This window comes from Pogona vitticeps, chromosome 5 (assembly GCF_051106095.1).
Source record: "Pogona vitticeps strain Pit_001003342236 chromosome 5, PviZW2.1, whole genome shotgun sequence".
NCBI classification, from domain to species: domain Eukaryota; kingdom Metazoa; phylum Chordata; class Lepidosauria; order Squamata; family Agamidae; genus Pogona; species Pogona vitticeps.
Window position 1 is genome coordinate 143,567,725 of NC_135787.1, and position 24,534 is coordinate 143,592,258.

At 40.9% G+C, this 24,534-nt stretch overlaps 1 protein-coding gene and 1 pseudogene across 3 annotated transcripts in view; both read left to right on the plus strand.

The window, feature by feature from the left end:
• The window catches only part of HMGA2 (high mobility group AT-hook 2), a 188,732-nt gene that overhangs the window by 46,286 nt on the left and 117,912 nt on the right, over window positions 1–24,534 (plus strand). The gene's annotated exons all lie outside the window — the stretch shown is intronic.
• Window positions 15,988–22,384, plus strand: LOC110075147 (protein odr-4 homolog pseudogene; annotated as a pseudogene). The gene has a single exon (XR_013536876.1). The product of XR_013536876.1 is annotated as a protein odr-4 homolog pseudogene (transcript).

Consider the following 24,534-nt stretch of genomic DNA (forward strand, 5'->3'; position numbering starts at 1 on the left):
AGCGATCGCATTAGCGATCCGAAAAAACGGATCGCTATGCAATTTCATCGTTATTCGGTGCGCTCGTTAAGCGAGGCACCACTGTATATACTTGATATCCTTTAAGAAAGAACAAAATTGCTTTTGACATTTTTTGGTAATGTGACTTCACCCATTTCTTCTTATCTTTGTGATATGACAATGCAGGATGTCTTGCATTAATAGTTAAGGAAGATTAATGTAAGTGATTACAAAGAAACACTCAAGCCACCAAGACAGGGAAAAGTGACTGAAGAAGAGGATCAGCAAGTTGCACTATGCCATCTTCATAGTACACTTTGTCAGTTGAACTTTGCTTGCCTGGCTTCTATCAGTCACATGCAGAGGGAATAGATCATAGTAAATGCTAAATCATCTCTGTAGATTTTGGAATTGATTTGATTGTTAGTTCCAACTAGACTAGAGACATGGAATTAATGGGGCTTAGATGAGTTTTGACTTTAGTTCCATTTATTTAACTGATTTACTCTAGTTGGGAGCACCAGTTGGATTTAGCCCACTGATGCTCATACAGTCAGGATTTTGGATACCCGATGATTGAAATGTTCAGTTCAATATAAACTAATTTGGTTAGAGCTGTGGTTTCTAACCCTGGGTCCCCAGATGTTCTTGGACTCAAACTCTCAGAAATCCTGGCCAGCACAGCTAGTAGTAAAGGCTTCTGGGAGATTAATTAAGAACATCTAGGGACCCAAGCTTGGGAACCACTGGATTAAAGCAGTTGCAGAAGAAGTGATGGTTGTGTTCAGATTCCCATAGGTTGCTTAGGCAGGAGAAGAGAGTGATGGTTTTACGATTTGAACTATATGAAATATTAAACAAACATGGCTTATTAATAGTTCAGTATTGTTTAGCTCAACCAAGATATAATGTGCTGGTGTTTTTTTTTCTTTTTCTTTTTGTGTAGCAGGTTATCTGAACAAGCAGTGCACACACATCTGCACACACACAAATCCTGTATGGCTGCATCATCAGTATCTGTTTCAGTTCTTTATCTTTAATCCATATCTGTTTCGGTTTAATGAACTCAGGTATTTGTATTACTTTGACAAGAACTCATGGTATAGTTCTGTGACATTTCTCACACATCTTTACTTTTCAAAATGATAGACCTAAATAGAATTACATTCAAATATGGATATGCTCCAGTATACTCAGTGGTTGAACATAGGATGTGCATCTCTATTCCCTGGTCAGATTACACATAACTGTATATCCAATCAGAAATAAATCAACTCTCCCCCCCCCCGTGCACCCCCAGGAAAATAAGTCACACAGAATTGAACAATTACGTTGGGAACCATACAGTGTGTTCTGCCTTCTTTCTCATTTCTTTGACTGCCACTATGAATACAAACTGGACAGTTTTTTTTAAAATTCCTCTCTGCTAAGCTTTTGTTCTTCCAGGGCTGGAATGGGACAACAATGCTGGTGTGCTTTTTGTTCAAGGAAGAGAAACAACTCATAATATTTATCCATGTTCCTAGTGTCTGCTCCATCCAGTTGAATTTGCTTCACCCAGTGCTCAATATGTGAATGAATGCCTCTTTACTGGAAGTTGAGCCTAGTCTAGTTGGAGAGTCCTAATGCCCTGAGAGCAGGATGACAGAGCTCCGGTCTCTACTTTTACAGGACGCCAGTACTAAAACATCATGAAAAAGGAGTAGTGCTGCCTTATCCCCTCCACCATTCACTTGATACACCCACAGGATCTCAGAATGCCCTCACCTAGTGTGGCTAGTAGGTAGGCAAAAGATAAGCATAAATAACTTTCCCAGTCTCTGATACCTGTTCTGCTTTTGAAGGTTTACTGTTTGACTTGGGAAAATGTTCTCCCCAACCTCAGATATCAAAACCATGAAATCCACAGAGTGAGCAAGACTACTTAGTGTCCAACATCTTGTTGCTTTGTGAAGTAAAACTTACTAGAGTTAGCTTGTTAACTCAGTGGGGTTTTAGTGAGTCAATTCTCTGTATGTGCCATTGATTCAAATTGGCCTGTTCTAATTGCAAGTAGGCCCATTTAAATCAATAACTGTACAGGAGCTGACTCAACAAGTCCCCACTGATTCAGTGGGCCTACTCTAGTGAAATTTACCACACTGTGCCACAAAATGTTGGCCACTAAGTTTTTCAGAAGAAAATTGTGGGGAGGGAATGGGTATAACTCCACCCCACCCAACATTCTGTTCTAAGCTAGTCTTCTTTCTGCAGTAAAGAAAAATTGATTGCAGTCTAGTATTCCTTCCTAAAAATCCATCCTATCATGTGACTTTGTGCAAGAGATGTGTGTTTAGTCAGTAAATAATGGGAAGTAAAGGCTTCTTATTACCTACCTGCTGAGATCTTTGCAGTGGATGAATGCCCCTGGTCATTATTTGTTAACCTTTTCTCTTCAGACTATACAATGAGACTAATAGTCTGCCAGTGCTCCTGTTAAGAAATGAAAGAGATGGGCCAGAGAACATCTTAGGACTCCTCAGGGTTTTGTTTTTGTTTTTAAAGAGAATTCATACTGCTTTTAGAAAAGCAAAATTAGTAACTGAGGATCTGGGGTTTTAAATTGCTCCTGAAACATATGGCTTTGTTTGCTAAGTTTCATGAAAGGTGTTTTATTAACATCTCTGAAGAAAGAAACTGGAATATGAATCCTTTTATTCCCTTAAAGCTGCATAACTGCTCTGCTGCAATGCAGATGAAATTTTATTTATTTCTAGCAATGCAAGCCAGGATTCTAGTTCCTGATATCCCTTGACTGAGGGCAGGTGAAAAAAAAAACTTTAGTGTAGAAATAAAGATGCAGGCCTTAAGCTGTGTGAATTCATTCCTTGCAGCCATGGATTGAGAAGTGATTTATTAGAGCTGTTACAGCCTATAGACCATACATCACCTTCCTGGTTGGCTTTGTTGGCACCTTGTCACATTCTTGTGGGCTTGAGGAATTCATTGTTCTTGTTTGAACTGATAAGAACAAAAAAAGGATTTTCTGCTTGAGACCTTGGGAAAAGCAGAGGGGGTGAATGTTGATAGAACAGCAGGGCTGCACTTTCCCAAGCCTTTCTTTCGGTCAGCATTCCAAAGTAAGTAGAAGACCACCAATCTTAGGTGCTTTCAGCGAAGCTTTGTGCCCATGTGTATAGGTGTTAGTCAAGGAGCATACACAAAAAAGCTCTAAATTGCAAAGTACAGTAATAATATTCTAGTGTTCAATTTAATCTTTGATACACATGTCTTAGGAGAAACAACGCTGACCCTCTTACCAGATTCCAGAAGCTGTAGAACAGAGAACTATACTAAAGTGGAAATTAATAAGAAGCTTGATTTGTACCCTGAGCCCATTGTTTCAGAGGCAGAAGTGTGTGGAGAAGGACATTACATGTAAAAGGATTCTACTCCGCAAGCAAGACTGTTGAGGATAGGCGTTCTGGAGGTAACAAATTCATAGGATTGTCATAAGCTAGGAGCGACTTGACAGCATATAAAAATGACATTAAAAAAGCAGTAAGCTGGAATGTTAAATGTGTGTGTTTTGATTTGACCCAGTGCCCCAATTTTAAATTTACATATCTTAAAGAGTCTATAAGTGCTTTGGTAAATCATAGCCTTTGTTCTCATGTTGCATTGTCTTGCATAGTATATTTTGTTATTTATTTGTTTATTGCCATATTTGTACTATACCCTACAGAGACAGGATGGGGTACAATCACTGAAATCACATTAAAAGAAAAATAATAATTTAAATATGTTTAAACTAATCAGAATATTTAATAATATTTGAAAGGAGCCTGACAGACCAGTGATCTCTGTAATTACCATATGCTGTAAATAAATAAAGCCAGAGCACAGACAGAGTTCTGACTCCTGTCCTCTGAAGATGCCGACCACAGAGACTGGCAAAACATTAGGAAGTAAAACCTTAAGAACATGGCCAAACAGCACAGAAAACACACAACAACCAAATAAAGGCAACGTTGGTGCCAGGTAGGTCTCCGAGGTCAAGACATTCCCCAACCAGGATGTTATAGCTAAGAAAACTGTGTCCTTCATCTCTCCATATAATATACAGCTCTGTAGAGTAGTGAGCATGATGGGTTTTCATTTGCCTTTGGAAGACCAAAACATAATGAGGACATTATCTTCTTATAGAGATGCTAATGTGCAATTCTAGGAGTAAGCTGTATTAAACTCAGCAATGTTAACTTCTGATTAGCTGTTAGAAGGATTGTGCATTGAACTAATTAGGTACAGTAGTAGTAGGCTGGTACCCAGCATGGTGTAGCGGGCAAAGTTACAAACTAGGACCCAGGAGGCCGGGGTTTAAATCCTTGCTCAGCCATAGAAACTCATTGGGTATGTAGAACTGGTAACACCAGTCCTCAATAATCTCACTTACCTTGAAAGCCCTTTTAGGGTCACTGTTACATTCACCCTGTGCCCCTGTTTCTTTTTCTCAACCCAAAGGGCTCATGCTGGTGACATTCCCTCTTTCTTTCGCTGCCACCACTGGATTCCTTTATCCACGCTGTAAAGGCCTTTAGTCTGACACTGGCTGCCAACAACAGAACTTGTTTATTAAAGGGTATTAGGATAATTAGGGTAATTCAGGATCACAGATATTCTTTATTCATTTCATAGAATCAAAATCATTGAAATATATATTCTGCCACACATTCAATCACCTCCCGTTTTATTGATTCACTTTAACCAGCTTATCTTTATTAGTTTCAGTTCTCACACTTTCTCTGACTCTCTCTCTCTGTCTGCAAATCTCTCTCCTCCTCTCCTCACTCACTCTAACTGACTTAACTGACTCTCAGCCTCCACTAGTCCTGTCCTCTCATAGGCAAATGAGCTCCAGCTATGAGTGACAGGCATGACGTGGGGCATCGGTCACAGCCACTATAAGTCAGTTCCGACTTGACGTTACATAACACAAACTAGTCTGTTACATTTGAAAAGCACTATTACATTCTGAGACTTAGTCTTCCTCCTAACATTGTAAACAGTTCTGTTATCTATAGTAAAACAGAGGTTATAGAGAGGAATAGACCTCAACAGATGGGAAAACCTGACATCTGAGCATTCAGCCTGGAGGCAGGCGGTGCATCACGGCCTCTCCCAATTTGAAGAGACCCTTGCCCAGCAGGCCGAGGCAAAGAGGAAGTCACAAAAGCAGCAAAACCAGGGAGCTGGACAGGGGACAGACTGGATTTGTCTTCAGTGTGGAAAGGACTGTCACTCTCGAATTGGCCTTCTCAGCCACACTAACCGCTGTTCCAAGCCCTCCATACAGAGCACGCTACCATAGTCTTTCGAGACTGAAGGATGCCTAACTAATAGAGAGGACATATAGCTAGAATTGGCAGGGTCAAATGAGTGTTTTTATTCCACTTGCAGGTTTGCAGGCTTTTCTATTTCATTGTGGACAGTTAGCATTCAGTGAACTTCTTTCTTCTATGATGGAGAGAAAAAAAATTCCCACTGATTCTAATGTGTCCAAGAACAGAGCTTGAAAAGGTTACTAGTGTGGACTAGAACACCAGACCTTGCTTGCTCCACTTACCATGGAGTAGTTTTTTTTAAAATCCTTTAATTTTCTGATCTCTCATGCAGGGCGAAAGGTAGCCTGTTAGACAGTGATGACAACAACAACTGCAAAGAGCAGCAGTAATATTTTTTTAAAAAAATGCCATCATGCTTCATCACCTGAATGCAAGAGCTATTTCACTTTATGCCAAATGAAATGCTATGTTAAGCATATCAGAATAACCAGTTTGTTTATTTGTTTGTTTGTTTGTTTGTTTATTAGATTTCTATTCCGCCCTTTTAGACAAAGTCTACTCTGGGCGGGTTCCATTAAACATTATAAACTAAAACAGTTAAAAACAATTCAAAACAATAATGATTAGTAATGCTCAAGATGGGAAATTATAACAGAAAATTATAATAAGAATAAAGTCAAGTATTGACAGGAGGGAAGGCCTGCCTGAAGAGCCAAGTTTTGTAGTCCTTTCCACTTAATTGATCTTTTAGACAAGATTTGACCCTTACTTGTCTCAGTAGCAAGGGGCTGATAAAATATATTTCTTGCAAGAGTTTATTTTGTTTCTAGGTTGTGAAATGATCTTACACTAATAACTTATCACTTGTCCTTCATTTTGCATCCTATGTATAACTCTTACATTTGCCTGGATAACAGATCATTTTTGTGATGGATACGGACTAAGTTTACACTTAGTATTCTTCCTGCTTTCTTGTGAATGGTTTTATCTCCACTCTCAGATTAGTTCTCATGGCTTGAAGTAGTCAACATTTCAGATAAGACTTGTACACTTGCTATGTTTTATGTTTAGCCCATAGCAAAGGCGGCAGCAGTTAAAACAGTCAACGCTTGTCATTGTTACTTATCAGGGCTTAAAGGGAGCTTTACATTTTGAGTTCATTAAATGTAAGAAAATATCAGAGGGGAAGCAGTAGGAATCATATAAAAGGTTAAAAGGTCACAGTAAGGGATGAAGTTTGTCTGCATGCACACATGTCTTATATCCTAGAGTTTACCAATGTAACTGTCAGTTTAATATGAACACAATAAGGTCCATTGTTTTCAGATACAGTATTTGAAGTTTGCAGTGTTCTTGAATGAGACAAGAAAGAAATCATGCCATTTTAGCCTAATGTTAATTATTCTATATATCCAAAGGCACATGCTTGCCATTTACAGTAACTCATTTGGATGAACTTTCAGTACCTGGCTGGTTATTCACAATCTCTTATGTGAAGTGGGTCACTAATTTCACTCATAGGCATGCATTAAAATAAATGATGTATTGGTGTGGAGAATCCACCTGTTAAGCACTCTGATTTCGGTTATGATCAAGGGTAGCACAGGTAACTAGTCTGCATGAAATGATCTAATGTACTTGTATTAAACAAATGTTTCATTGTTGGTGCCTACTTAGGGCAGTGTTTAGTGCTTATACACCAATGAAGCCAATTATTGGCATCTGGTAATTTCTGATACCACGTCACTTCACTTGAATAGCATGTATCTTTGCTTGAAGCCAGCAAAAGAATGGGTGTGCATTCAGGGTTCCCAGAACTTTGAAAAATTGCCTTACTGGACTATAGTTGATGGAATCCTTTAGCCACTATGGAACATATCATCCAGGAATTCTTGCAGCTAGAAATTTCTGCTGAGGTCACACTACTGCCTTAGAAAATGTTTACTAGGTTAATAATAACATACAGTATGTGGGATGATAAATATAACAATTGCATCATTGAAATGGCACTGTGTACCATGCCATGGGGATACAAAAGTGGCAGATAAGTAGTTAATATGCTTAAGATAGATAGTAGCCTGTATTCACTCCTTAAAAATTAATGGGAATGTAGGGTGTTGCCATTTACCATCTTAGAGTAACTTTTCCACCTGGTCTAGTATTGTATACTAACAGTTCTTTATGATCTCTCAGGCAGTGAGTTTCCATTATCAAATTCTTCCTTATATCAGGGATTGAACTTGAAACCTTCATCAAGTAAAACATTTCCAACATTATTACGGTTCTTCTTTGAAAACACTATCCAGAATTTTGGCCTAGCATTGGACAGGATGTATGAGAAATTCTATTAAAATCGCAACTCATACCCTTCAGAGGATACTACAGTATTTGCCATTTTGGGGACCACTTTTTCTTTTCAGCAAGGCTGGAATCTTAAAATGTTTACACAGAAGTAAGGCTTATTGCTTTTGGAGCTTGTTTCAGATCATAGCAGAAAAGTTATTAGTTCACTTTGCAGCATCCATTTCTCTTTAAAAATAGAGAAAAAGGGGTAGATATCATTTCCTACAAATGTTTCATTGCTGTTAGCTGTTCTGACATTCTGTAGATTACACTTTTAGCAAGACTCAGCAGGTTGAATTCTGTGCTTCCTCTCCATTCTGTGGAAGCTGCTGCAGTTTGCTTTTCTCCACTGAACTTAATTGCCAGAGTATCACTGCACTCTGCTGGAGAAGGTTTGAGATAGATTAGACCTCAGTAGGTATCCCAACTGGCTACCAGGAAGGAGATGTGGTAGTTGAGTTGATAACCTCTGAGATTTGAGGAATATGCCCAGCTGAAGACTTAGTTATGCTTGTCAGAAACACAGTTGAGAGTCTTGAACTGTACAGGCTGGAGACAGATCCTGTAGGTGGGAGGATGAGATGAGAGGATGAGAAAGATAAACAGAACCACCTCTGTGAAATCCAAATACCCACCAACATCTCCCTGGTAGGACTTGCTATGCATCACAGACAGTGCTGTCAGACATTAGCAGCTGGTGGCAGTCAGCTTTCTTAGTTACATGTTGTATTTTATATGCAAGTGACAAAGGGTTGCTTTTAAGTGGTCATAGGCCAGGACATTTATTCTGTGGTTATTTCTTTTTAAACACATATCAGGAAATGAAGGAGTTTGGCTGGATAAAGAGTAAGAACTTCTTAGGTTTCACTTTGTTTCCATATCATCAAACCAAGACTCTTGTTGCTGTTACAAGACAGCACTATTTTGAAGGACTTGAATGAATACTCACTTGAGGAAACCTCCCAAACCCCTTACCTGCTCATCTCACAGCAGAGAATAAGAATCTCTCCAGACATTCCTGCATTCTTTGCTCCCTCAAAAATATGGATGTTATATTACCACTCACTTGGTGTCATAATTACTTATAATGCAAGCTAAATTAAAATGGCCATATTACAACACTGTGCAAGGTGTGTTGTGCTTTTCAGCATTTATCTTGAGCTAGTGCTATTCTGCCAAAGAAAAACAAAAGAAATAAAAAAATTAGGAAGGAGTGTTTATTTTACAGTGGCTGACCAAAAGTATTTGAGTGGTTATAAAAAATGTAGACAGCTAATGATGGGAGGTGCCACTTACTTACTCTGAAATTAATTCACAAACCTTTATCACTGACATAAGGTCATTTTAGATAAGGAGAGAGGCATTTCCCAGAGATAAACCCAGAACTTCTATGTTATTTGAGTGACTATCCCACCCATCTAGACCAAAGGTTTACTCTGGGCGGTTTACAAATTTAAAAATAATAAAACCAAAAAACATATATTATAGATCCAAGGTGGTGAAAGTATAAGAAATTAAAATATGGCAGGAGGGAAAGCCTGCCCAAATGGCTAGGTTTTCAGTTTATTCCTGAAAACACCCAGAGAGGGAGCCAGGCAGATCTCCATTGGCAAGTTGTTCCAAAGGTGAGGGGCCACTGCCGAGAAGGCCTGGTTCCTCATTCCTTCCTTCCAGACCTCCCTTGGCGTTAGGCCCCTCAGCTGCTGGGCCTGGCGGGAATGAGTGACTCTGGCAGAACTGGGTGGGAGAAGGCACTCAGCCAGATATTGAAGTCCTAAACCATTTAGGTCTTTATATGTCATCGTAAGAACTTTGAAATCAATGCAGAAATGAATGGGCAGCCAATGCAAGGCATCCAGTGTGGGGGAAATATGTTGGTCCTTTTCACCCCTGCAAGAAATCTGGCTGCCGCATTCTGTACCATATGAAGTTTCCGTGTCAGTCTCAAAGGCAGCCTCACATAGAGTGCATTACAGTAGTCTAATCTTGAGACTACGAGCACATGGACCAAAGTGGCAAACACCCCCACATCAAGATAGTTTACCTGTCTGGAAGCCACCTAGAGTGGTCGTATTGACCAGATAGGCGGGGTATAAATAGAATAAATAAAATAATAAAAAATTAGGGACACAGCTGGGCAATCCGCTGAAGGTGGAAATGTGTGGAACGGCCCACTGATGACACCTAGGTCTCCATGGTGAGTGCCAGGTCCAGATGTACACCCAAACTGCGAACCTCATTCTTGGTTGTAAAAGTCACCCCCCAAAAGGAGAGGGAGTTTCCCAGACCACTGATGTTTGGGGCACCCATCCGAAGGACCTCCGTCTTGTCCAGATTCAGCCTCAGTCCATTCATCAGAATCCATTGCTGAACAGCTCCCAGGCAGCGCTCAAGGGATGAAACAGCATCCACTGTTGTTAGAAAAAAGGAGATGAGCATCATCAGCGTACTGATGACACGAAGCCCCACATCCCCTGATGACCCCTCCTAGCAGCTTCATATAGATGTTAAATAGCATTGGGGAGATAATCGAGCCCTGTGGAACCCCACAATTGAGGCTCCACGGGGCCAAGAAACTCTCTCCAATCTGCCCTCTCTGTGGACAGTCCTCCAAGAAGGAACGGAGCCAGGCAGGAGCCAGGCCACCGATTCCCAACTCAGAGAGCCTCCCCAGGAGAATACTGTGGTTGACGGTATCAAAGGCAGCTGAGATATCGAGGAGGACCAGCAGAGACATTTTGCCCCTGTCGGCCTCCCTCAATAGGTCATCAAACAGGGCAACCAATGCCATTTCTGTGCTGTGGCACAGCCTGAAGCCCATGATTTTTCTCTCTCTAAAAATCAATAGGTACATTCAAAGATGCCTTTCAGTATCTTGCCAAATTCTTTGGAATTCATAGAATTTGGAATGCACTGGCTAGTCAGAAGCAAAGCAAACAGATTGTCAAAGTATATACCTGAAATATTGTGAAACAATCATTCAGAGTACCTCAGTTTTGATTTAAAGGAAAACCACTCTAATCAATCTGTATTTTGCATAAGGATGATGCTGGTGTGAGAAGGCCTTCATCGTTGCTACTGTGGTGCAAAAACAAAACAAAGCAACCTGTAACAGATTAGGCATCCTTCAGTCTAGAGAGACTATGGTAATGTACTCTGAATGGAGGACTTGGAACAGTGTCTAGTGTGGCTGAGAAGGTCAATTTTAGAGTGACAATCCCTTCCACACTGAAGACAAATCCAGTCTGTCCCCTGTCCAGCTCCCTGGTTTTGCTGCTTTTGTGACTTCCTCTTTGCCTCGGCCTGCTGGGCAAGGGTCTCTTCAAATTGGGAGAGGCCATGATGCACTGCCTGCCTCCATGCAGAACGCTCAGATGTCAAGGTTTCCCATCTGTTGAGGTCTATTCCTAAGGCCTTCATATCCTGCTTGCAAATATCCTTGTATCGTAGCTGTGGTCTCCCTCTGGGGCGATTTCCCTGCATTAATTCTCCATACAGGAGATCTTTTGGAATCCGATGATCAGCCATTCTCACGACATGCCCAAGCCAATGTAGATGTTTTTAACCTGTAACAAACTCTTGTACAGTATTAAAGAATTTTTCTACCTCCCCTGACCGATTATCACAGTTAGCAAAATTATTTTTCAAAAGAATCACTGCCATTACATGTTACTGAATTTTCCCTGTCTATTCTAACTCAGTTTTTCTTGTTGTTTGTTATGCCACTTATTGCTTTTCAATTATTTTTTGTTTTCATGGGTGGTGAGAAAGTAAGATGACCAAAACATGGGGATCACCTCAATATGCTCCACCCTACCCCATTTCCACCAAAAGAAAAAGTAACATTTAAGTATTATTTAAACCAGAAAAGGGAAATACAGTGTTACAGACATTGCCTTGCTTGTAAAAAGAAAGATACCCAGCCCTTGTTATTCCCCAAAGCAAAAAGCAACATGTTGTTTACAAATATACACAGGCATGCTTGGAACATCTCTTAGGGGTTTGTTTACAAAAAGAGCATATTATTTCCAGCAATCCTGTCTTTCATGAGTAATTTGGATGGACCGAGTCATTTTTGTTCATAGATTTCTCCTCCCTTTTGGTGAATACCCTTTATCGCATGTCTGCGCAGTGTATTTGAATCACTCTGGGCAAAGAATATGGGAAGTCCCTGTGTAATTCCCTTGATAGGTAATTGTGACGTGCACCCTCTTTCCTGCGTGCCCCCAGGTTGTTTCACATATATGGGAAGGCAGGGTGTTCACTACATACCTCCTTCTTTAATAAGTTTGTTTTATGAGGGGAGACTTACCAGTGTGCCCACATAAACAAACAGGTAAGTACCAGTAAATTGAATAATACCTTTCCAGCACTTATAAATACTTTATATTAAATTTTCCTCTATAATACTTATCACTGTAACAAATGTACCACTTTAAACATTTAAGGCAATTAATACAATTATAAAGATTTACATGTAACATTAAATTTTCCTAATCATTAGGTCTTCAGGATAAAGTGTCTGCAACCACGTTCAGGGACCCTTTGACGCTCTTGATTTTGAAATCAAAGTCCTGTAGGATCAGGGCCCATCTGGTTAGTTTACTACTGTTTGATTGCATAGTCCTTATCCATTTCTAAGGTGAATGATCACTGCAGAGAATGAGCTCCCTTCCCCATATGTAGGGCTTTAGTTTCTGCAGTGTCCAGACAATGGCTAAGCATTCTCCCTTGATGGGCTGATAAATGTCTTTCACTAGGTAGGAGCTTTTTGCTCACATACTTTACTGGGTGTAATATCCTGCTGTCATCTGGTTGGCACAGCACGGCTCCAAGTCCAACATCGGATGCATTGGTGTAGATGGTAAATTCCTTGTTGAAGTTCAGCACAATCAGAACAGGTTTTGAGGTCAGCGCTGTCTTAAGTTGACTGAAGGCTTCCTGGCACTCTGGAGTCCATTAGATGCTCTCCGCTTGTTTCTTTCGTCATCGTCTAGTCGTTTAGTCGTGTCAGACTCTTCGTGACCCCATGGACCAGAGCACGCCAGGCCCTTCTATCTTCCACTGCCTCCCGTAGTTGTGTCAAATTCATCTTGGTTGCTTCAATGACACTGTCCAACCATCTCATCCTCTGTCGTCCCCTTCTCCTCCTGCCTTCACACTTTCCCAACATCAAGGTCTTTTCCAAGGAGTCTTCTCTTCTCATGAGATGGCCAAAGTACTGGAGCCTCAGCTTCAGGATCTGTCCTTCCAGTGAGCACTCTGGTTTGATTTCCTTTAGAATTGATAGGTTTGTTCTCCTTGCAGTCCAGGGGACTCTCAAGAGCCTCCTCCAGCACCACAATTCAAAGGCATCAATTCTTCGGCGGTCAGCTTTCTTTCTTTAATATTTTCTTTTTTTTAATATCCGGCTAGTCCAAGGAAAGCTCGGATCTTATTTTTGGAATTTGGGATGGGCCATGTATCAATAGACTCTATTTTTCCGTCTAGGGGCTTAATCGTCCCTCCCCCTACTAAATGTCCTAGGTACTTTATTTCAGAGTTACCAGTTTGACACTTGACTGCTTTTATTGTCAAACTGGTACTCAGTATTCTTTGCAGCACTAATTCTAGATGGGACTTATGTTCTTCCCAGGTCCTGCTAAAGATACTTATGTAGTCCATATAGGCCATGGCAAACTCTCTTAGGCCATATAGGGTTTTATCCACCAGCCGTTGAAATGTGACTGGGGCATTCTTTACATTTCCCCCTGCTATTTCTAGAGATCTTTGTAAGGTATTCATCAGATGGTCCAAGTACTCGAGTCTTTGCTGGAATAAGGCACCAGCCAGCTGGTGTAGTGGGCATGGCCGGCTTGACGAGGGTGCTCAGCCTTTTTTTCTGTCCTTGTAAAGTTTTCGATTGGGCAGCTAGATATTAGCAATAATGGGAAGAAGCTATTTTGTTGAAGAAGCTTTTGGATAGTATCTGTCAGAGCTGAATGACAAGGCCAAAGCTCTTGTCACTGGTCTTTTAATAGGTCAGTGTGCCCAACAAAGAGACTATGTCTTACTAGCTATTCAACACCTCCCCCAAAGAGGAAGTGAAAACAGTGCAAATTGATTTCAACAATCAAGAGCAATAAAGCTCCCGGGGAAAATTTCACCCACCCACCCCCCGATATACTTACATCTTTTCAGGACTGGTGGGCCCCGATCCTAGCTACCTTATTTACTTATATAGATGTGGTGGGTGGCACCCCTAGAGAATGGTCATCTTCACTTGTCATGCCCATCTATAAAAAAGGCGAGCGAAACGACCCAGCCAATTACAGACCTATACGTTTGCTTGATGTAATAGGCAAACATTACGCAAAACATCTCCTTTTAAAATTGGAAGACTGGGTGATAGAATATAAGCTTTTAGCTCCTGAACAGATTGGTTTTAGGGAGGGGCATTCAACATTGGACCATATTTTTGTGCTTACCCATCTAAATAACAAATATGCTATTGCATCTTCAGGACAATTATATGTAGCATTTATTGACCTCAAAGCTGCTTTCTGTTCCATCCCAAGAGGTCGTTTGCGGGAAAAACATAAATCTTAAAATAGATCCTAGATTGCTACAAAGAATCAAAGACCTCCATACTGATACTTCCCTAAGGGTCAGAGCCGGCATAAAACATCTAAAGGTGTCCATCAAGGCTGTATCCTAGCTCCACTGCTTTTCAATTTGTACATCAATGATATCGTAGCCAGGTTAAATGGACTGCAATTTTCCCTGTGAGAGTAGGTGGAAAGTCTGTTTCAGTATTACTCTATGCAGATGATACCTTGCTAATATCCCACACACAAATAGGTCTTAGAAGATTATTAAAACAATTTCATAATTATTGCAAGGAGAACCCTCTTAATGTTAATTATGAGAAAACCAAAATTATGGTTTTCAGTTAGACAGATTATTAATAGCTCCACTGTCCAAGATCCAGTTTGTAGTGTCCTTGGGATTATCTTTTTCTGCCTGCACGAGATAAATCCTCCCTTTGCTTCTCCAGCTGTTTGCCTTTTCACAGTCCCATTTCAAATGCTTCTCTGAGTTACAGAAAAACACCGTTTCACTGCAAAAACTTTGCTTGCTTGCTCTTCTCTTCTAAAGTCAGTTTTTCTCCGCTGTGGGCTGTGCCTCCTTCTCATAAACAGACAATGGATGGGAGAATATTAAACAAGTAACCCACTTTAAATATTTAGGCATGATGTTTTATCAGTCAGGTTCCTGGGCATTTCAGATTAATTTTACAAAGCAGAAATTCGAAAAAGCCATGTTTGGCATACTTAGATTCTGTAGAACTAGAGGAGGACATTTGATCCCTCCCACTCGCAAAGTTTGTAAAACCAAGTTACTCCCCCAGATTCTGTACGGTGCTGAAATATGGAGAATGGGAAACTTATATTCATTAGAAGTAACCCATTTGCCCGATTATTGTTGGCAATACCTCCCTCAACTCCCTCAGCGCTAGTTAGGCTAGAATTGTCAATAATGACACTAGTCAACAAATCAGTAATTTGTATCAGAAATTAGTGATAAACTATTGTCTGAAAATTTTGTTTACTACTCAGTCAGAATATTTAACATCATCTTATGGGGAAAGCTCATTAAAGCACAGATTATTTGATCTCTATTACCAAACATATAGGTTTGCTAGGCACTCTAAAAACGGCCCCGTTCTATAAGATTATTTTATCTCCGCCTTTAAATCTTCCTTCTTATTTTGCCAATTTAGTGAGCTTTGACTATAGAAAAGCCTTCACTTAGACACATTGATATGTTGCTGCTTGCTAGCTTAAAAGGGTGTTACACACAAATTCCATACTATGAGAGAGTTTGTTCTTGTGACCAAAAATCAGTTGAGGTCTTAGTACATGTTGTGTTTTACTGTCCCCTATTCATGACCCAGCATGAAAGGCTCCTGAAGCCTGTTTTGGAAAAATATCCTGGAAGACCTGTCCAGAAAAAGCTCAGGATCCTACTCTCAGACAGAGATAAATTTATTACATTTCGAATGGCAAGGTTTATATCTATACTTATGAAAATGAAACTTGTGGCCCCCACTACTACTAATCAAACAGTTATTTAGGTTCATGTACCTTTGGGGTTCCCCTTCCATGATAGATGCTTGTTATTGGCACCAGATACTGTCTATCAACTACATTCACTTACTTTTCCTTAGGATTTTTAAAAAGATGTTAGAGGTTTTTAGCTGTGATAAAAATCTAACTTGATTTGGGTTTCCCCCTCATACTACAGTGTATTGAATTGTACTGTATTGTATTGTTTTTATTTGATGTACTTTGCAACAGCCTGTGAGCCGCACAGTAAATTTGTGTGTGTGTCTGTGTGTATACGTGCAAATTACCATTCAAACTTGTCTAATATTGGTGAGGAATGGATCACAACACATGCCAATCATGTTTCAAGAATGCTTCCTGGAGGACTGTTTGTTCTGGATGTTTTTACTTTCACAGTTACAGAAGTGGCAAAAGAAATCCAAAATACTCTCCGGAAGCTTGTTTTTTCAGTAGAAAAAACTAGCTAGGAAAAGGTTGTGGAAGATATCAGATGACAACATGTCGGACAGAGTGGCTTTTCATCTTTGTTTTGCTACAAAGTAAATATTTTGTCGCACATATGATGTACAAGATCCAAAGAGTACGGCCAAGCCAGCAGACTGGAAATATCAGAATGGCCTTGCCACTTCTTGGGCATCTTTAGAATGCACTATTAATGTGAATATATACATCCCGCTATCAGCTACATCGGCCAGCCATGACCTGGAAAAAAAATACAAGGAATGGAGTAGCGTGATGGGCCAAACAGAGGGAGCTGTCTTTTTTTTTTTAATCAATGGTCAAGTCAAAGATAATGATAGTGACCTAGTGGAAGGGCAAAAAAAAAGTCTACAAGAAACATGCCATCAGCTACTCAAACCTTTGATGTTTGAGCTCTAATGCAGTTGTCACATAGTTCAAATTCCAGATCCACAACAACGGTCCAGGTCTGCAGTGGGTCCATAAACCTTAAAGGTGCTTTAAAATGCAAAGCTTACATCCATAATAACAAGCCCAAAGTTAAAGATGCTGTTAAGGCTTTGAAACAAGACATAATAAACACCCTCTCTGATGGTTGTGAAATCTTGTTTGAAGACATGCCTATAAATGAAACACCACAGTTCAGAAAGGGAATACCACACCTTGCCTTGCAGAATGTTTGGTCCCATTGCAGGGTCCAATGTACTGCTTTGTGATTATATGTTTGGTGATGAGACAGTCAAGGAGATCCAAGAGCATTTTCTTGAGAAGCTGTTAAAACAGAGGATTTGTACACAGTTGAAGAAATGAATACCGTACAGTAGAAGTAATCCCACCGAAGGAATTCCAGGATGATGTGCAACAAAAGCGATTGACAAAGGAAGTGGTTCTATTGAAACTTCATAAAAAAATAGGAGGCGATAGCAGTGGCTGTTGCAGTATCTACTGCAGCTTTCTTGTTTAACTAGTTCAGTGATTAAGCTTCAGCTGTTAAGAACCATCCTGACCTACTCCTGCCACTATGGATGTATTCAAATTATGCATGTTTCTGGAACAGAATACTGTTAACCACCTATGCGTCACCCAATGATACCAATTAGCTGTTCTAAATAATGATTTCTGCTTTCTTTTGTTTCTGCATGCAAATATGTAGGTAGTATGGTTTTAAATAGCCAATGGAAAACCCAACAAGATCAGGTGGTAAGTAATAGCTATAAAATAATATTACTTTTCCAGGAAGAATAGTCAAATGTCTACTTTGGTTTTCCCCATATTAAATAAAAAAGGTCTAAGTACTCTACCACAGAATCAAGGTCCATTTCTTTATAAACCCCCCAGTTCTGTCATAAGAGATCTAGCGGCCTGTGTACCTTCCAGGCAAACAGAAGTTCAAATGGGCTGAACCCTGTGCTTTCTTGGGGGACAGCTCTGTACGCATAGAGTAGGGATTGTAATTTATGGTCCCAATCATTAGAGTTTTTGGCCACGTATGCCTTTATCAACCTCATTAAAGTCTCACTGAACTTTTCTATTAGCCCATTCATTTGTGGGTGGTAAGTGGACTATATGAGAAATGCCACATACTTGTCACAGCCTCTTCATAAACCTAGATGTAAAGGAGATTACTAGAACAGTGACTATCTCGGATGCTAAACCCATTTGACACATGTAACTGATTAAAGCATCTGCCACTGTTATGTAAAGGTACTGCTTCGGGCTATCTAGTGGCAAAACCCATAATAGAAAGAATGTACTAGTTTCCCCTTCTGGTAACTCGAGGTAAGGGTCCTATATCTAAACCTGTTGGAATGGAGTAGAAATGACAGGTAATGATGGGCACAGCTTAGCCTTTGTTTTGTCATTTCCGGTGCCTCTCCTTTGGCAGGTATCACACATCTGGCAGTATTGCCTAATTTGCTGACCCATTCCCAGCCAATAAAAATTTTGTGCAACCCTTTATTTCGTGCGGGAGACACCCATGTGTATCCCAAACATATCCTTATGAGCTTTGTCTAAGATCTTCTCCTGATATTTCAAAGGGACAATTAGCTTTTTGTGGGGACCTCCCCCTCTATGAGGTACCATTAAAACGTCTCTATATAATAGACCTTTTTCCACACAATGCCTCTCTGGGTGTTTAGGGGTCAGTGGAATGGGATTCTCATTAGCTTTTCCAAAACAATCATGTTGCTCTCATTTCAGGATGCTCTAAAGTGGGTCTTTCATCAAGAGTTTCAGCTGTTCCCCCAGAGGCTTCATCTTGCCTCCCCTGAGAGCAGGTTACTATGAAAACACTCTGCACATGCTTAGCTATAGCTAAACCTATTAAACAAGGAGCTGGAATCTGATTGGATACAGCAACTTTCCATTCTCCCATCCATCTCTGATAATTTATTTTTACTCTAGTCATAGGTAAAATTACTGGATCAGAGCTAATGTCTTTGATGTTTATAGTTTCATCTTCTGTCACCTGTTCCCTGGGAACTATGTCTGGGTGACATAAGGTGATATATGAGCATGTATCTCTAAGAGCTAGATATTTTGTGTTATTGACACCAATCCATTCTTCAGAGTTTTGCAACAATATCTGATCCATTTTTATAGGAAACATTGTACCATGCGAGCCTCCGGCAGTTCTGGGCTTTCTGCCAAGTCCGTTGTCATTGGCAACAGAGCAACTGTTATGGTTTCCAACTGTCCCTGGCTCTACAGGTTTCAGGCAGAACACTTATTTATGCTGGCAGTCAGCTTTATTATCAGTTTTATTTTTGTTAATTTTCACACAATCAGCCCTAAGATGTCCTATATCTCCACAGTTAAAACATTGTTTATTAGCCCTCCTTTCATAATAAAGAGACCTATCCAGTTTTCCTTCAAGATTAATTGGTTTTTGTGGATATTGGTCTGGAAACACATGCTTAGGCTTAACCTGGGTTTCCGTATCTGGATTTTGTCTGAGATAATTTCTATCAGGCCTCTTGTTGTCCCAACCCTGTCTGTACAATTTGACCTCAGAAAACCTAGGATCTCTGATTCCACTAATAGCGTATTTACAGGCTTGTTGCATATTTTTGGGTTATTTATCCTTCACTAAATGTCGAAGTTCCCCTGGTAAAATAGAATAAATTGCTCTAACCCAATTATATTTTTCATTTAATCTCAAGAAGACATGCCTTCCTGTTCCATCCACTTGTTCACAAATCGATTCATACGCGGAACCTAATGGAGCAAATCATTCACCAGCTTTCTTAGTAATGTATCTGAATGCATCAATCCTAAATCTTGAATATACAAGTTTTTTATATGCCTCAAAATTTCTTGCTTCTTTCAGAGGCATCTGGGAATATATTTCCTCTAAAACTCTTTCTATCTGAGACCTTAAAATGAGCATTCTTTCCTCATCTTTAATGCCAAAATCTCAAAAAGCTCTCTCAAATGAAATTAAAAAGGATTCAGGGCAATCTCCTTGCCTATACTGAGGGAATTCTTTTAAATTAATCTTGCGGTTAATAACATCCATACTTGAATTGTTATTATTATTGTTGTTCTGGGCCTCCAATTCTATTTTTCTCATCTCCAGTTGAAAATGCATTTCACTTTCCTTTAATTCCATTTTTCTGACTCTCTCCTCAGCCCTGGCTTTCTCTTTACTTTCTAATTCCCTGAACTTATATTCTTGTTCTAATTTCCATCTTTCAAAGTCTTAAAACATTTTCCTTCTCTGAGGCACCCACTATAAGTTCCTCAGGTTCTTCCTCACTTTGAACTTGAGGGCTTCCATTCCTCTCAACCTCCTGAGGTTCAACTCCCTCCATAGCTGATTTGTTTTGTTCTTTTGGGGGGCATTTGAGTTGAAGTAGACTTTCTTTTACTATTTTTAAAAGGACCTCTATTTCAGCTGTTATTCCAGTAACTATGTTGCGATATACTCAGCAGCTCTTCCTGGCTGCTCTCCAGCTCCCAACTTTCGTTACTAAGTTTCTCTGAGCAATTACTACCTCCAGACAGCAGAATAATTTTCCTTTTAGCTTCTTATTCTCCTCTCACCACAGATCTGCTCTGATCCTGGCTTCCACTCTTATCCACTACTGCTCTCTTTCTCTCAGAGCTCTAGATTTTGAGCTAGCTCATTGGGATTCTCAAATCCTGAGGCAAAAAGAATTTTCTTTAGAGTCAGTTTCCTATCTTAAATTCCCCTGACCTGGGTTCAGAAGGCCCACCAATAAGCTTTCCCACAAAAGCTCTAACAGGTCACCCACTTCTTTACCACAGATCCTACCTAAAAGATACCCATGACTCTTAGAAAAATTACGTTCCAACTTTGGCTTCACTGGATTTCTTTGTATCCCGCCGCTGGACACCAATTCTGATGTGTACCCTCTTTCCTGTGTGCCCCCAGGTTGTTTCACTAACCCAAGGTTCACAAACCATTTTCCCTTTTTACTTCATGCTGCAAACAGCTGGTCCTTACCAACACAAATTAATCAGAAAGATTGAGGTCCATACGCTGTGTGACTTTCACCATAAAACAGGTTTATTGATTACGGTTTGTTCGAATAAATTGTTAAAAGACGTTAAGGCACTTATTGGCTTCTTAATAACTTATTCCTTATTTAACTTTCTTTAACGTCCTCACTCTCAATTACCATCTGTAATTCTCCACAGCCTAACTCCCCACTTCACAGTTAACTCCTCAATTGTCAAGCCTCTAACTCCAACTCACCCCTCCCTTCTAGTTTCACTTTGGCTCCGCCTCCCAACAACTCCCATTGGTGCAGGCTAATACCATTACATATATGGGAAGGCAGGGTGTTCGCTAGAGTAATTGTGTCCCAAAGGCAAAGAGTTGTATGAGAACCAGTTGCCATGTTTGCCATGTTTTTACCAATTTGCTATTTCACTGACTGGGCTATGTAAAGCTTGCACTTGATTGCCTTATAATTCTGTGCAATTCTTTTTGTATCATCTGATCAGAAAAAAATGAGGATGGAAACCTTTGTGTGCTGATGTTTGCCAAGAGCAACCTTTGTCGGCAAGGGCAAAAACTAGGGAAAGAACCTGTGTGTGCCTGACTTTTTAGTTGCTTATATTAGAACCATGCACTGCTGTTTCTGCTGTTCTTGCCAACTGGCAGGGGGCCACTTTCCTTGTTAATACTCAGGCAGCCAGTAGCTACAATGAGAGGAAGCCCCTGCTCAGATGTTTCTAGGGTTCTTTGCCAGTGTCTACGTTGGAATCTGTAGTGGATCCAGCCAAAAAAAAAAAAAGGAATTCCACTGAATCAGCTGGGTTAAAAAAATAAAATACACAAATTGAATATACTCCTGCAGTCCATCTAAAGAGAAGCATGTCTAAGACCTATGTATTTTATGAGAAGAGAGTGAAGAATCAGGTGGATTTATTTAAAATAAGGTCATTTAAACTAGTAATTTTGATCCGGATCCAAATCAAGTTCCCTTTTGTCGTTCATATATATCTAAAATAAATAGGTTTGCTAAGCAATGGTTTAAATAGTTAAAAACATCCTGGATTCACAATCGAAGAGATTCTAAGTAGATTTGTTTTTACTATTCCAGCTCTTCGGTCAAAACTGATGATCATTTAGCCAACATGCCTTTTCCACTGCGGAAATATATCTGCTCATAGACAAGGGGGCAATTGCGAAATTAATCAACGTCAGCTTGGCTTTCTGTAGACATAAGCAATGACACTGTGCAAGTGACTAACACAAAGAACAATGCCTGGACTCAGAACAACAGCAATAAAAACAACAACAAAACTAGTTTAAGGGATGTCGGTCTTGGAGGACTTTTTGCCTTTTTTTTACCCCTCAATTCATTTGGTCAGCAGAAAACTGAGGAGATATTATGAAAGAATTTTCTTATAAATCAGACAAAGATAGGAGTATAGTTCATTTATTCAAAGAAAAGATTTCAGTGGACCAGGTCAAGGCATTTATAAAAGTTAGGCAGAACTTGAGGTCCACACTGTCCGGCACAGAAGGTGTGACTGAACAAAAAGCCTTCCCTGGGCTTTTCTGCCTGGTGAATCTTCATTTTGTTTTAAAAATATTCTCTCTATTGAAACTAGTGGGGATAAATCAAGCTACATCAACTCTAGGCTTTCAGTGCAGAGGTCACCCTATGATACTCTTCAAGGAACAGAGCTAGGTTAGATGTGGTGGATCCCAAAACATTTGCCATGGCTGCCATTAAATTTATGTCATGAGGCTTCACTTGGGCATACCAGGGACTGTTAGGGCAAGTTTACCATCCTGTGCAAAGGAGAGTCACCTCCACCGCATCGTAACACCCTGAGATAGCTGTCTGAGGAGCTTAAGATAGTGCAATAAATATTGTTCCAAATATTTATACTTTCATCTTTTCTTCTGTAATCTTCTCTGTTTTTACAAGGCTTTAACTCAACATGTTGGATGTTGGTTTATTTATTTCAAATATGTACAGGCCACCCAGCAGCAGTTAACTTCAGAATGAAGGGAAACAATAAAAATAGCTGCAATATGAAGCTTAAAATCATAGTGATGGAATAAATGAAAAGGTCAGCCAGACGGACAGGCCTGGGAAGATAAAAAGACCTTTACCTACCGTGTTTCCCCGAAAATAAGACAGGGTCTTATATTAATTTCTGCTCCAAAAAACTAATTAGGGCTTATTTTCAGGGGATGCTTCATTTTTTTTTCATGTACAATCTACGTTTATTCAGATACAGTCATGCCATCTTCTTCTGGTTGCTACACAATGGTGGAAGGTGGGCTTCACTTAACCAGGGCTTATTTTTGGGGTAGGGCTTATATTACAAGCATCCTGAAAAATCCTACTAGGGCTTATTTTCAGATTAGGTCTTATTTTCAGGGAAACAGGGTAACTCCCAAAATACCGTATTTTTCGCTCCATAAGACGCACCTTTCCATAAGACGCACCAAATTTTTAGGAGAAGAAAACAGGAAAAAAATTATCTGCTTTTTTCTCCTAAAATTTGGTGAGCCTTATGGAGAGGTCCATCTAGCCTCAAAAGAGCCCCAGAAGGTGGCGATTTTGCCCCTTCTGGCCCCCGGGGGAGGCAGGGTGAGTCTCCAAAGGGTCCTAGAACACACCCTAGGAACCTTTGGAGACTCACCCTGCCTCCCCGGGGCGACAGAGGGGACAAAATAGGCAGCTTCCAGTACCTTTTCTGAGCCTTTCCAGGCTCAGAAAAGGTCCTGGAAGCTCCCGATTTTGCCCCCGCTGTCCCCGTGGGGGGTGGGGGGAGCCTGGCAAGGGTCCTGGGAGGCTCCCTTGGACCCTTACCACGCTCCCCCACCCCCCCATGGGGCCAGGGGGGGTAAAATCGCCAGCTTCTGAGAGTGTTTGGAGGCTTATCAAGCTTCCAAACACTCCCAGAACCTGGCGATTTCGCCAGGGCTGGCCCCGTGGGGGGGTGGGGGGAGGGTGGCAAGGGTCCTGGGAGGCTCCCTTGGACCCTTGCCACCCTCCCCCCACCCACCACAGAGCCGGGGGTGGTAAAATCAACAGCTTCTGAGAGTGTTTGGAGGCTTATCAAGCTTCCAAACACTCCCAGAACCTGGTGATTTCGCCAAGGCTGGCCCCGTGGGGGGGTGGGGGGAGGGTGGCAAGGGTCCTGGGAGGCTCCCTTGGACCCTTGCCACCCTCCACCCCCCCCATGGGACCGGGGGGGGGGTAAAATCGCCAGCTTCTGGGAGTGTTTTGAGGCTTGGGAAGCCTCAAAACACTCCCAGAACCTGGCGATTTTGCCAGTGCTGGCCCGTGCGTGGGTGGGAGGAGCATCGCAAGGATATGAGTGAGCTTCCAGGACCCTTGCGACGTTCCCCCCACCTGGAAGCTGGCGATTTCGCCGGTGCTGGCCCCGTGGGGGGGTGGGGGAGCCTCGCAAGGGTCCTGGAAGGCTCACCCGGACCCTTGCGACGCTCCCCCCCACGGGGCCAGCAGCGACGAAATTGCTGCATTCACACCATTAGACGCACTGACTTCCCCACCCACATTTTGGAGGGGGAAAAGTGCGTCTTATGGTGCAAAAAATACGGTACTTCACACTAGGTAGGCACCAAGTTAACATCCCTGAAAAAAGATATTTTAATTTTAAGTGATAGTTTCTAATGTAACAAGTTAACAAATTAATAATTGAATTATACAGAAATCTATCATAGCTTTTTATGTGTGTATGCCGTGAAGTCGACTCCAACTTATGGCCAACCTTCCTAGGTGTTTTCTGGATAAAGAATACTTGGAGGTGGTTTGCCATTTTTTTCTGCTAGGACACCCTGG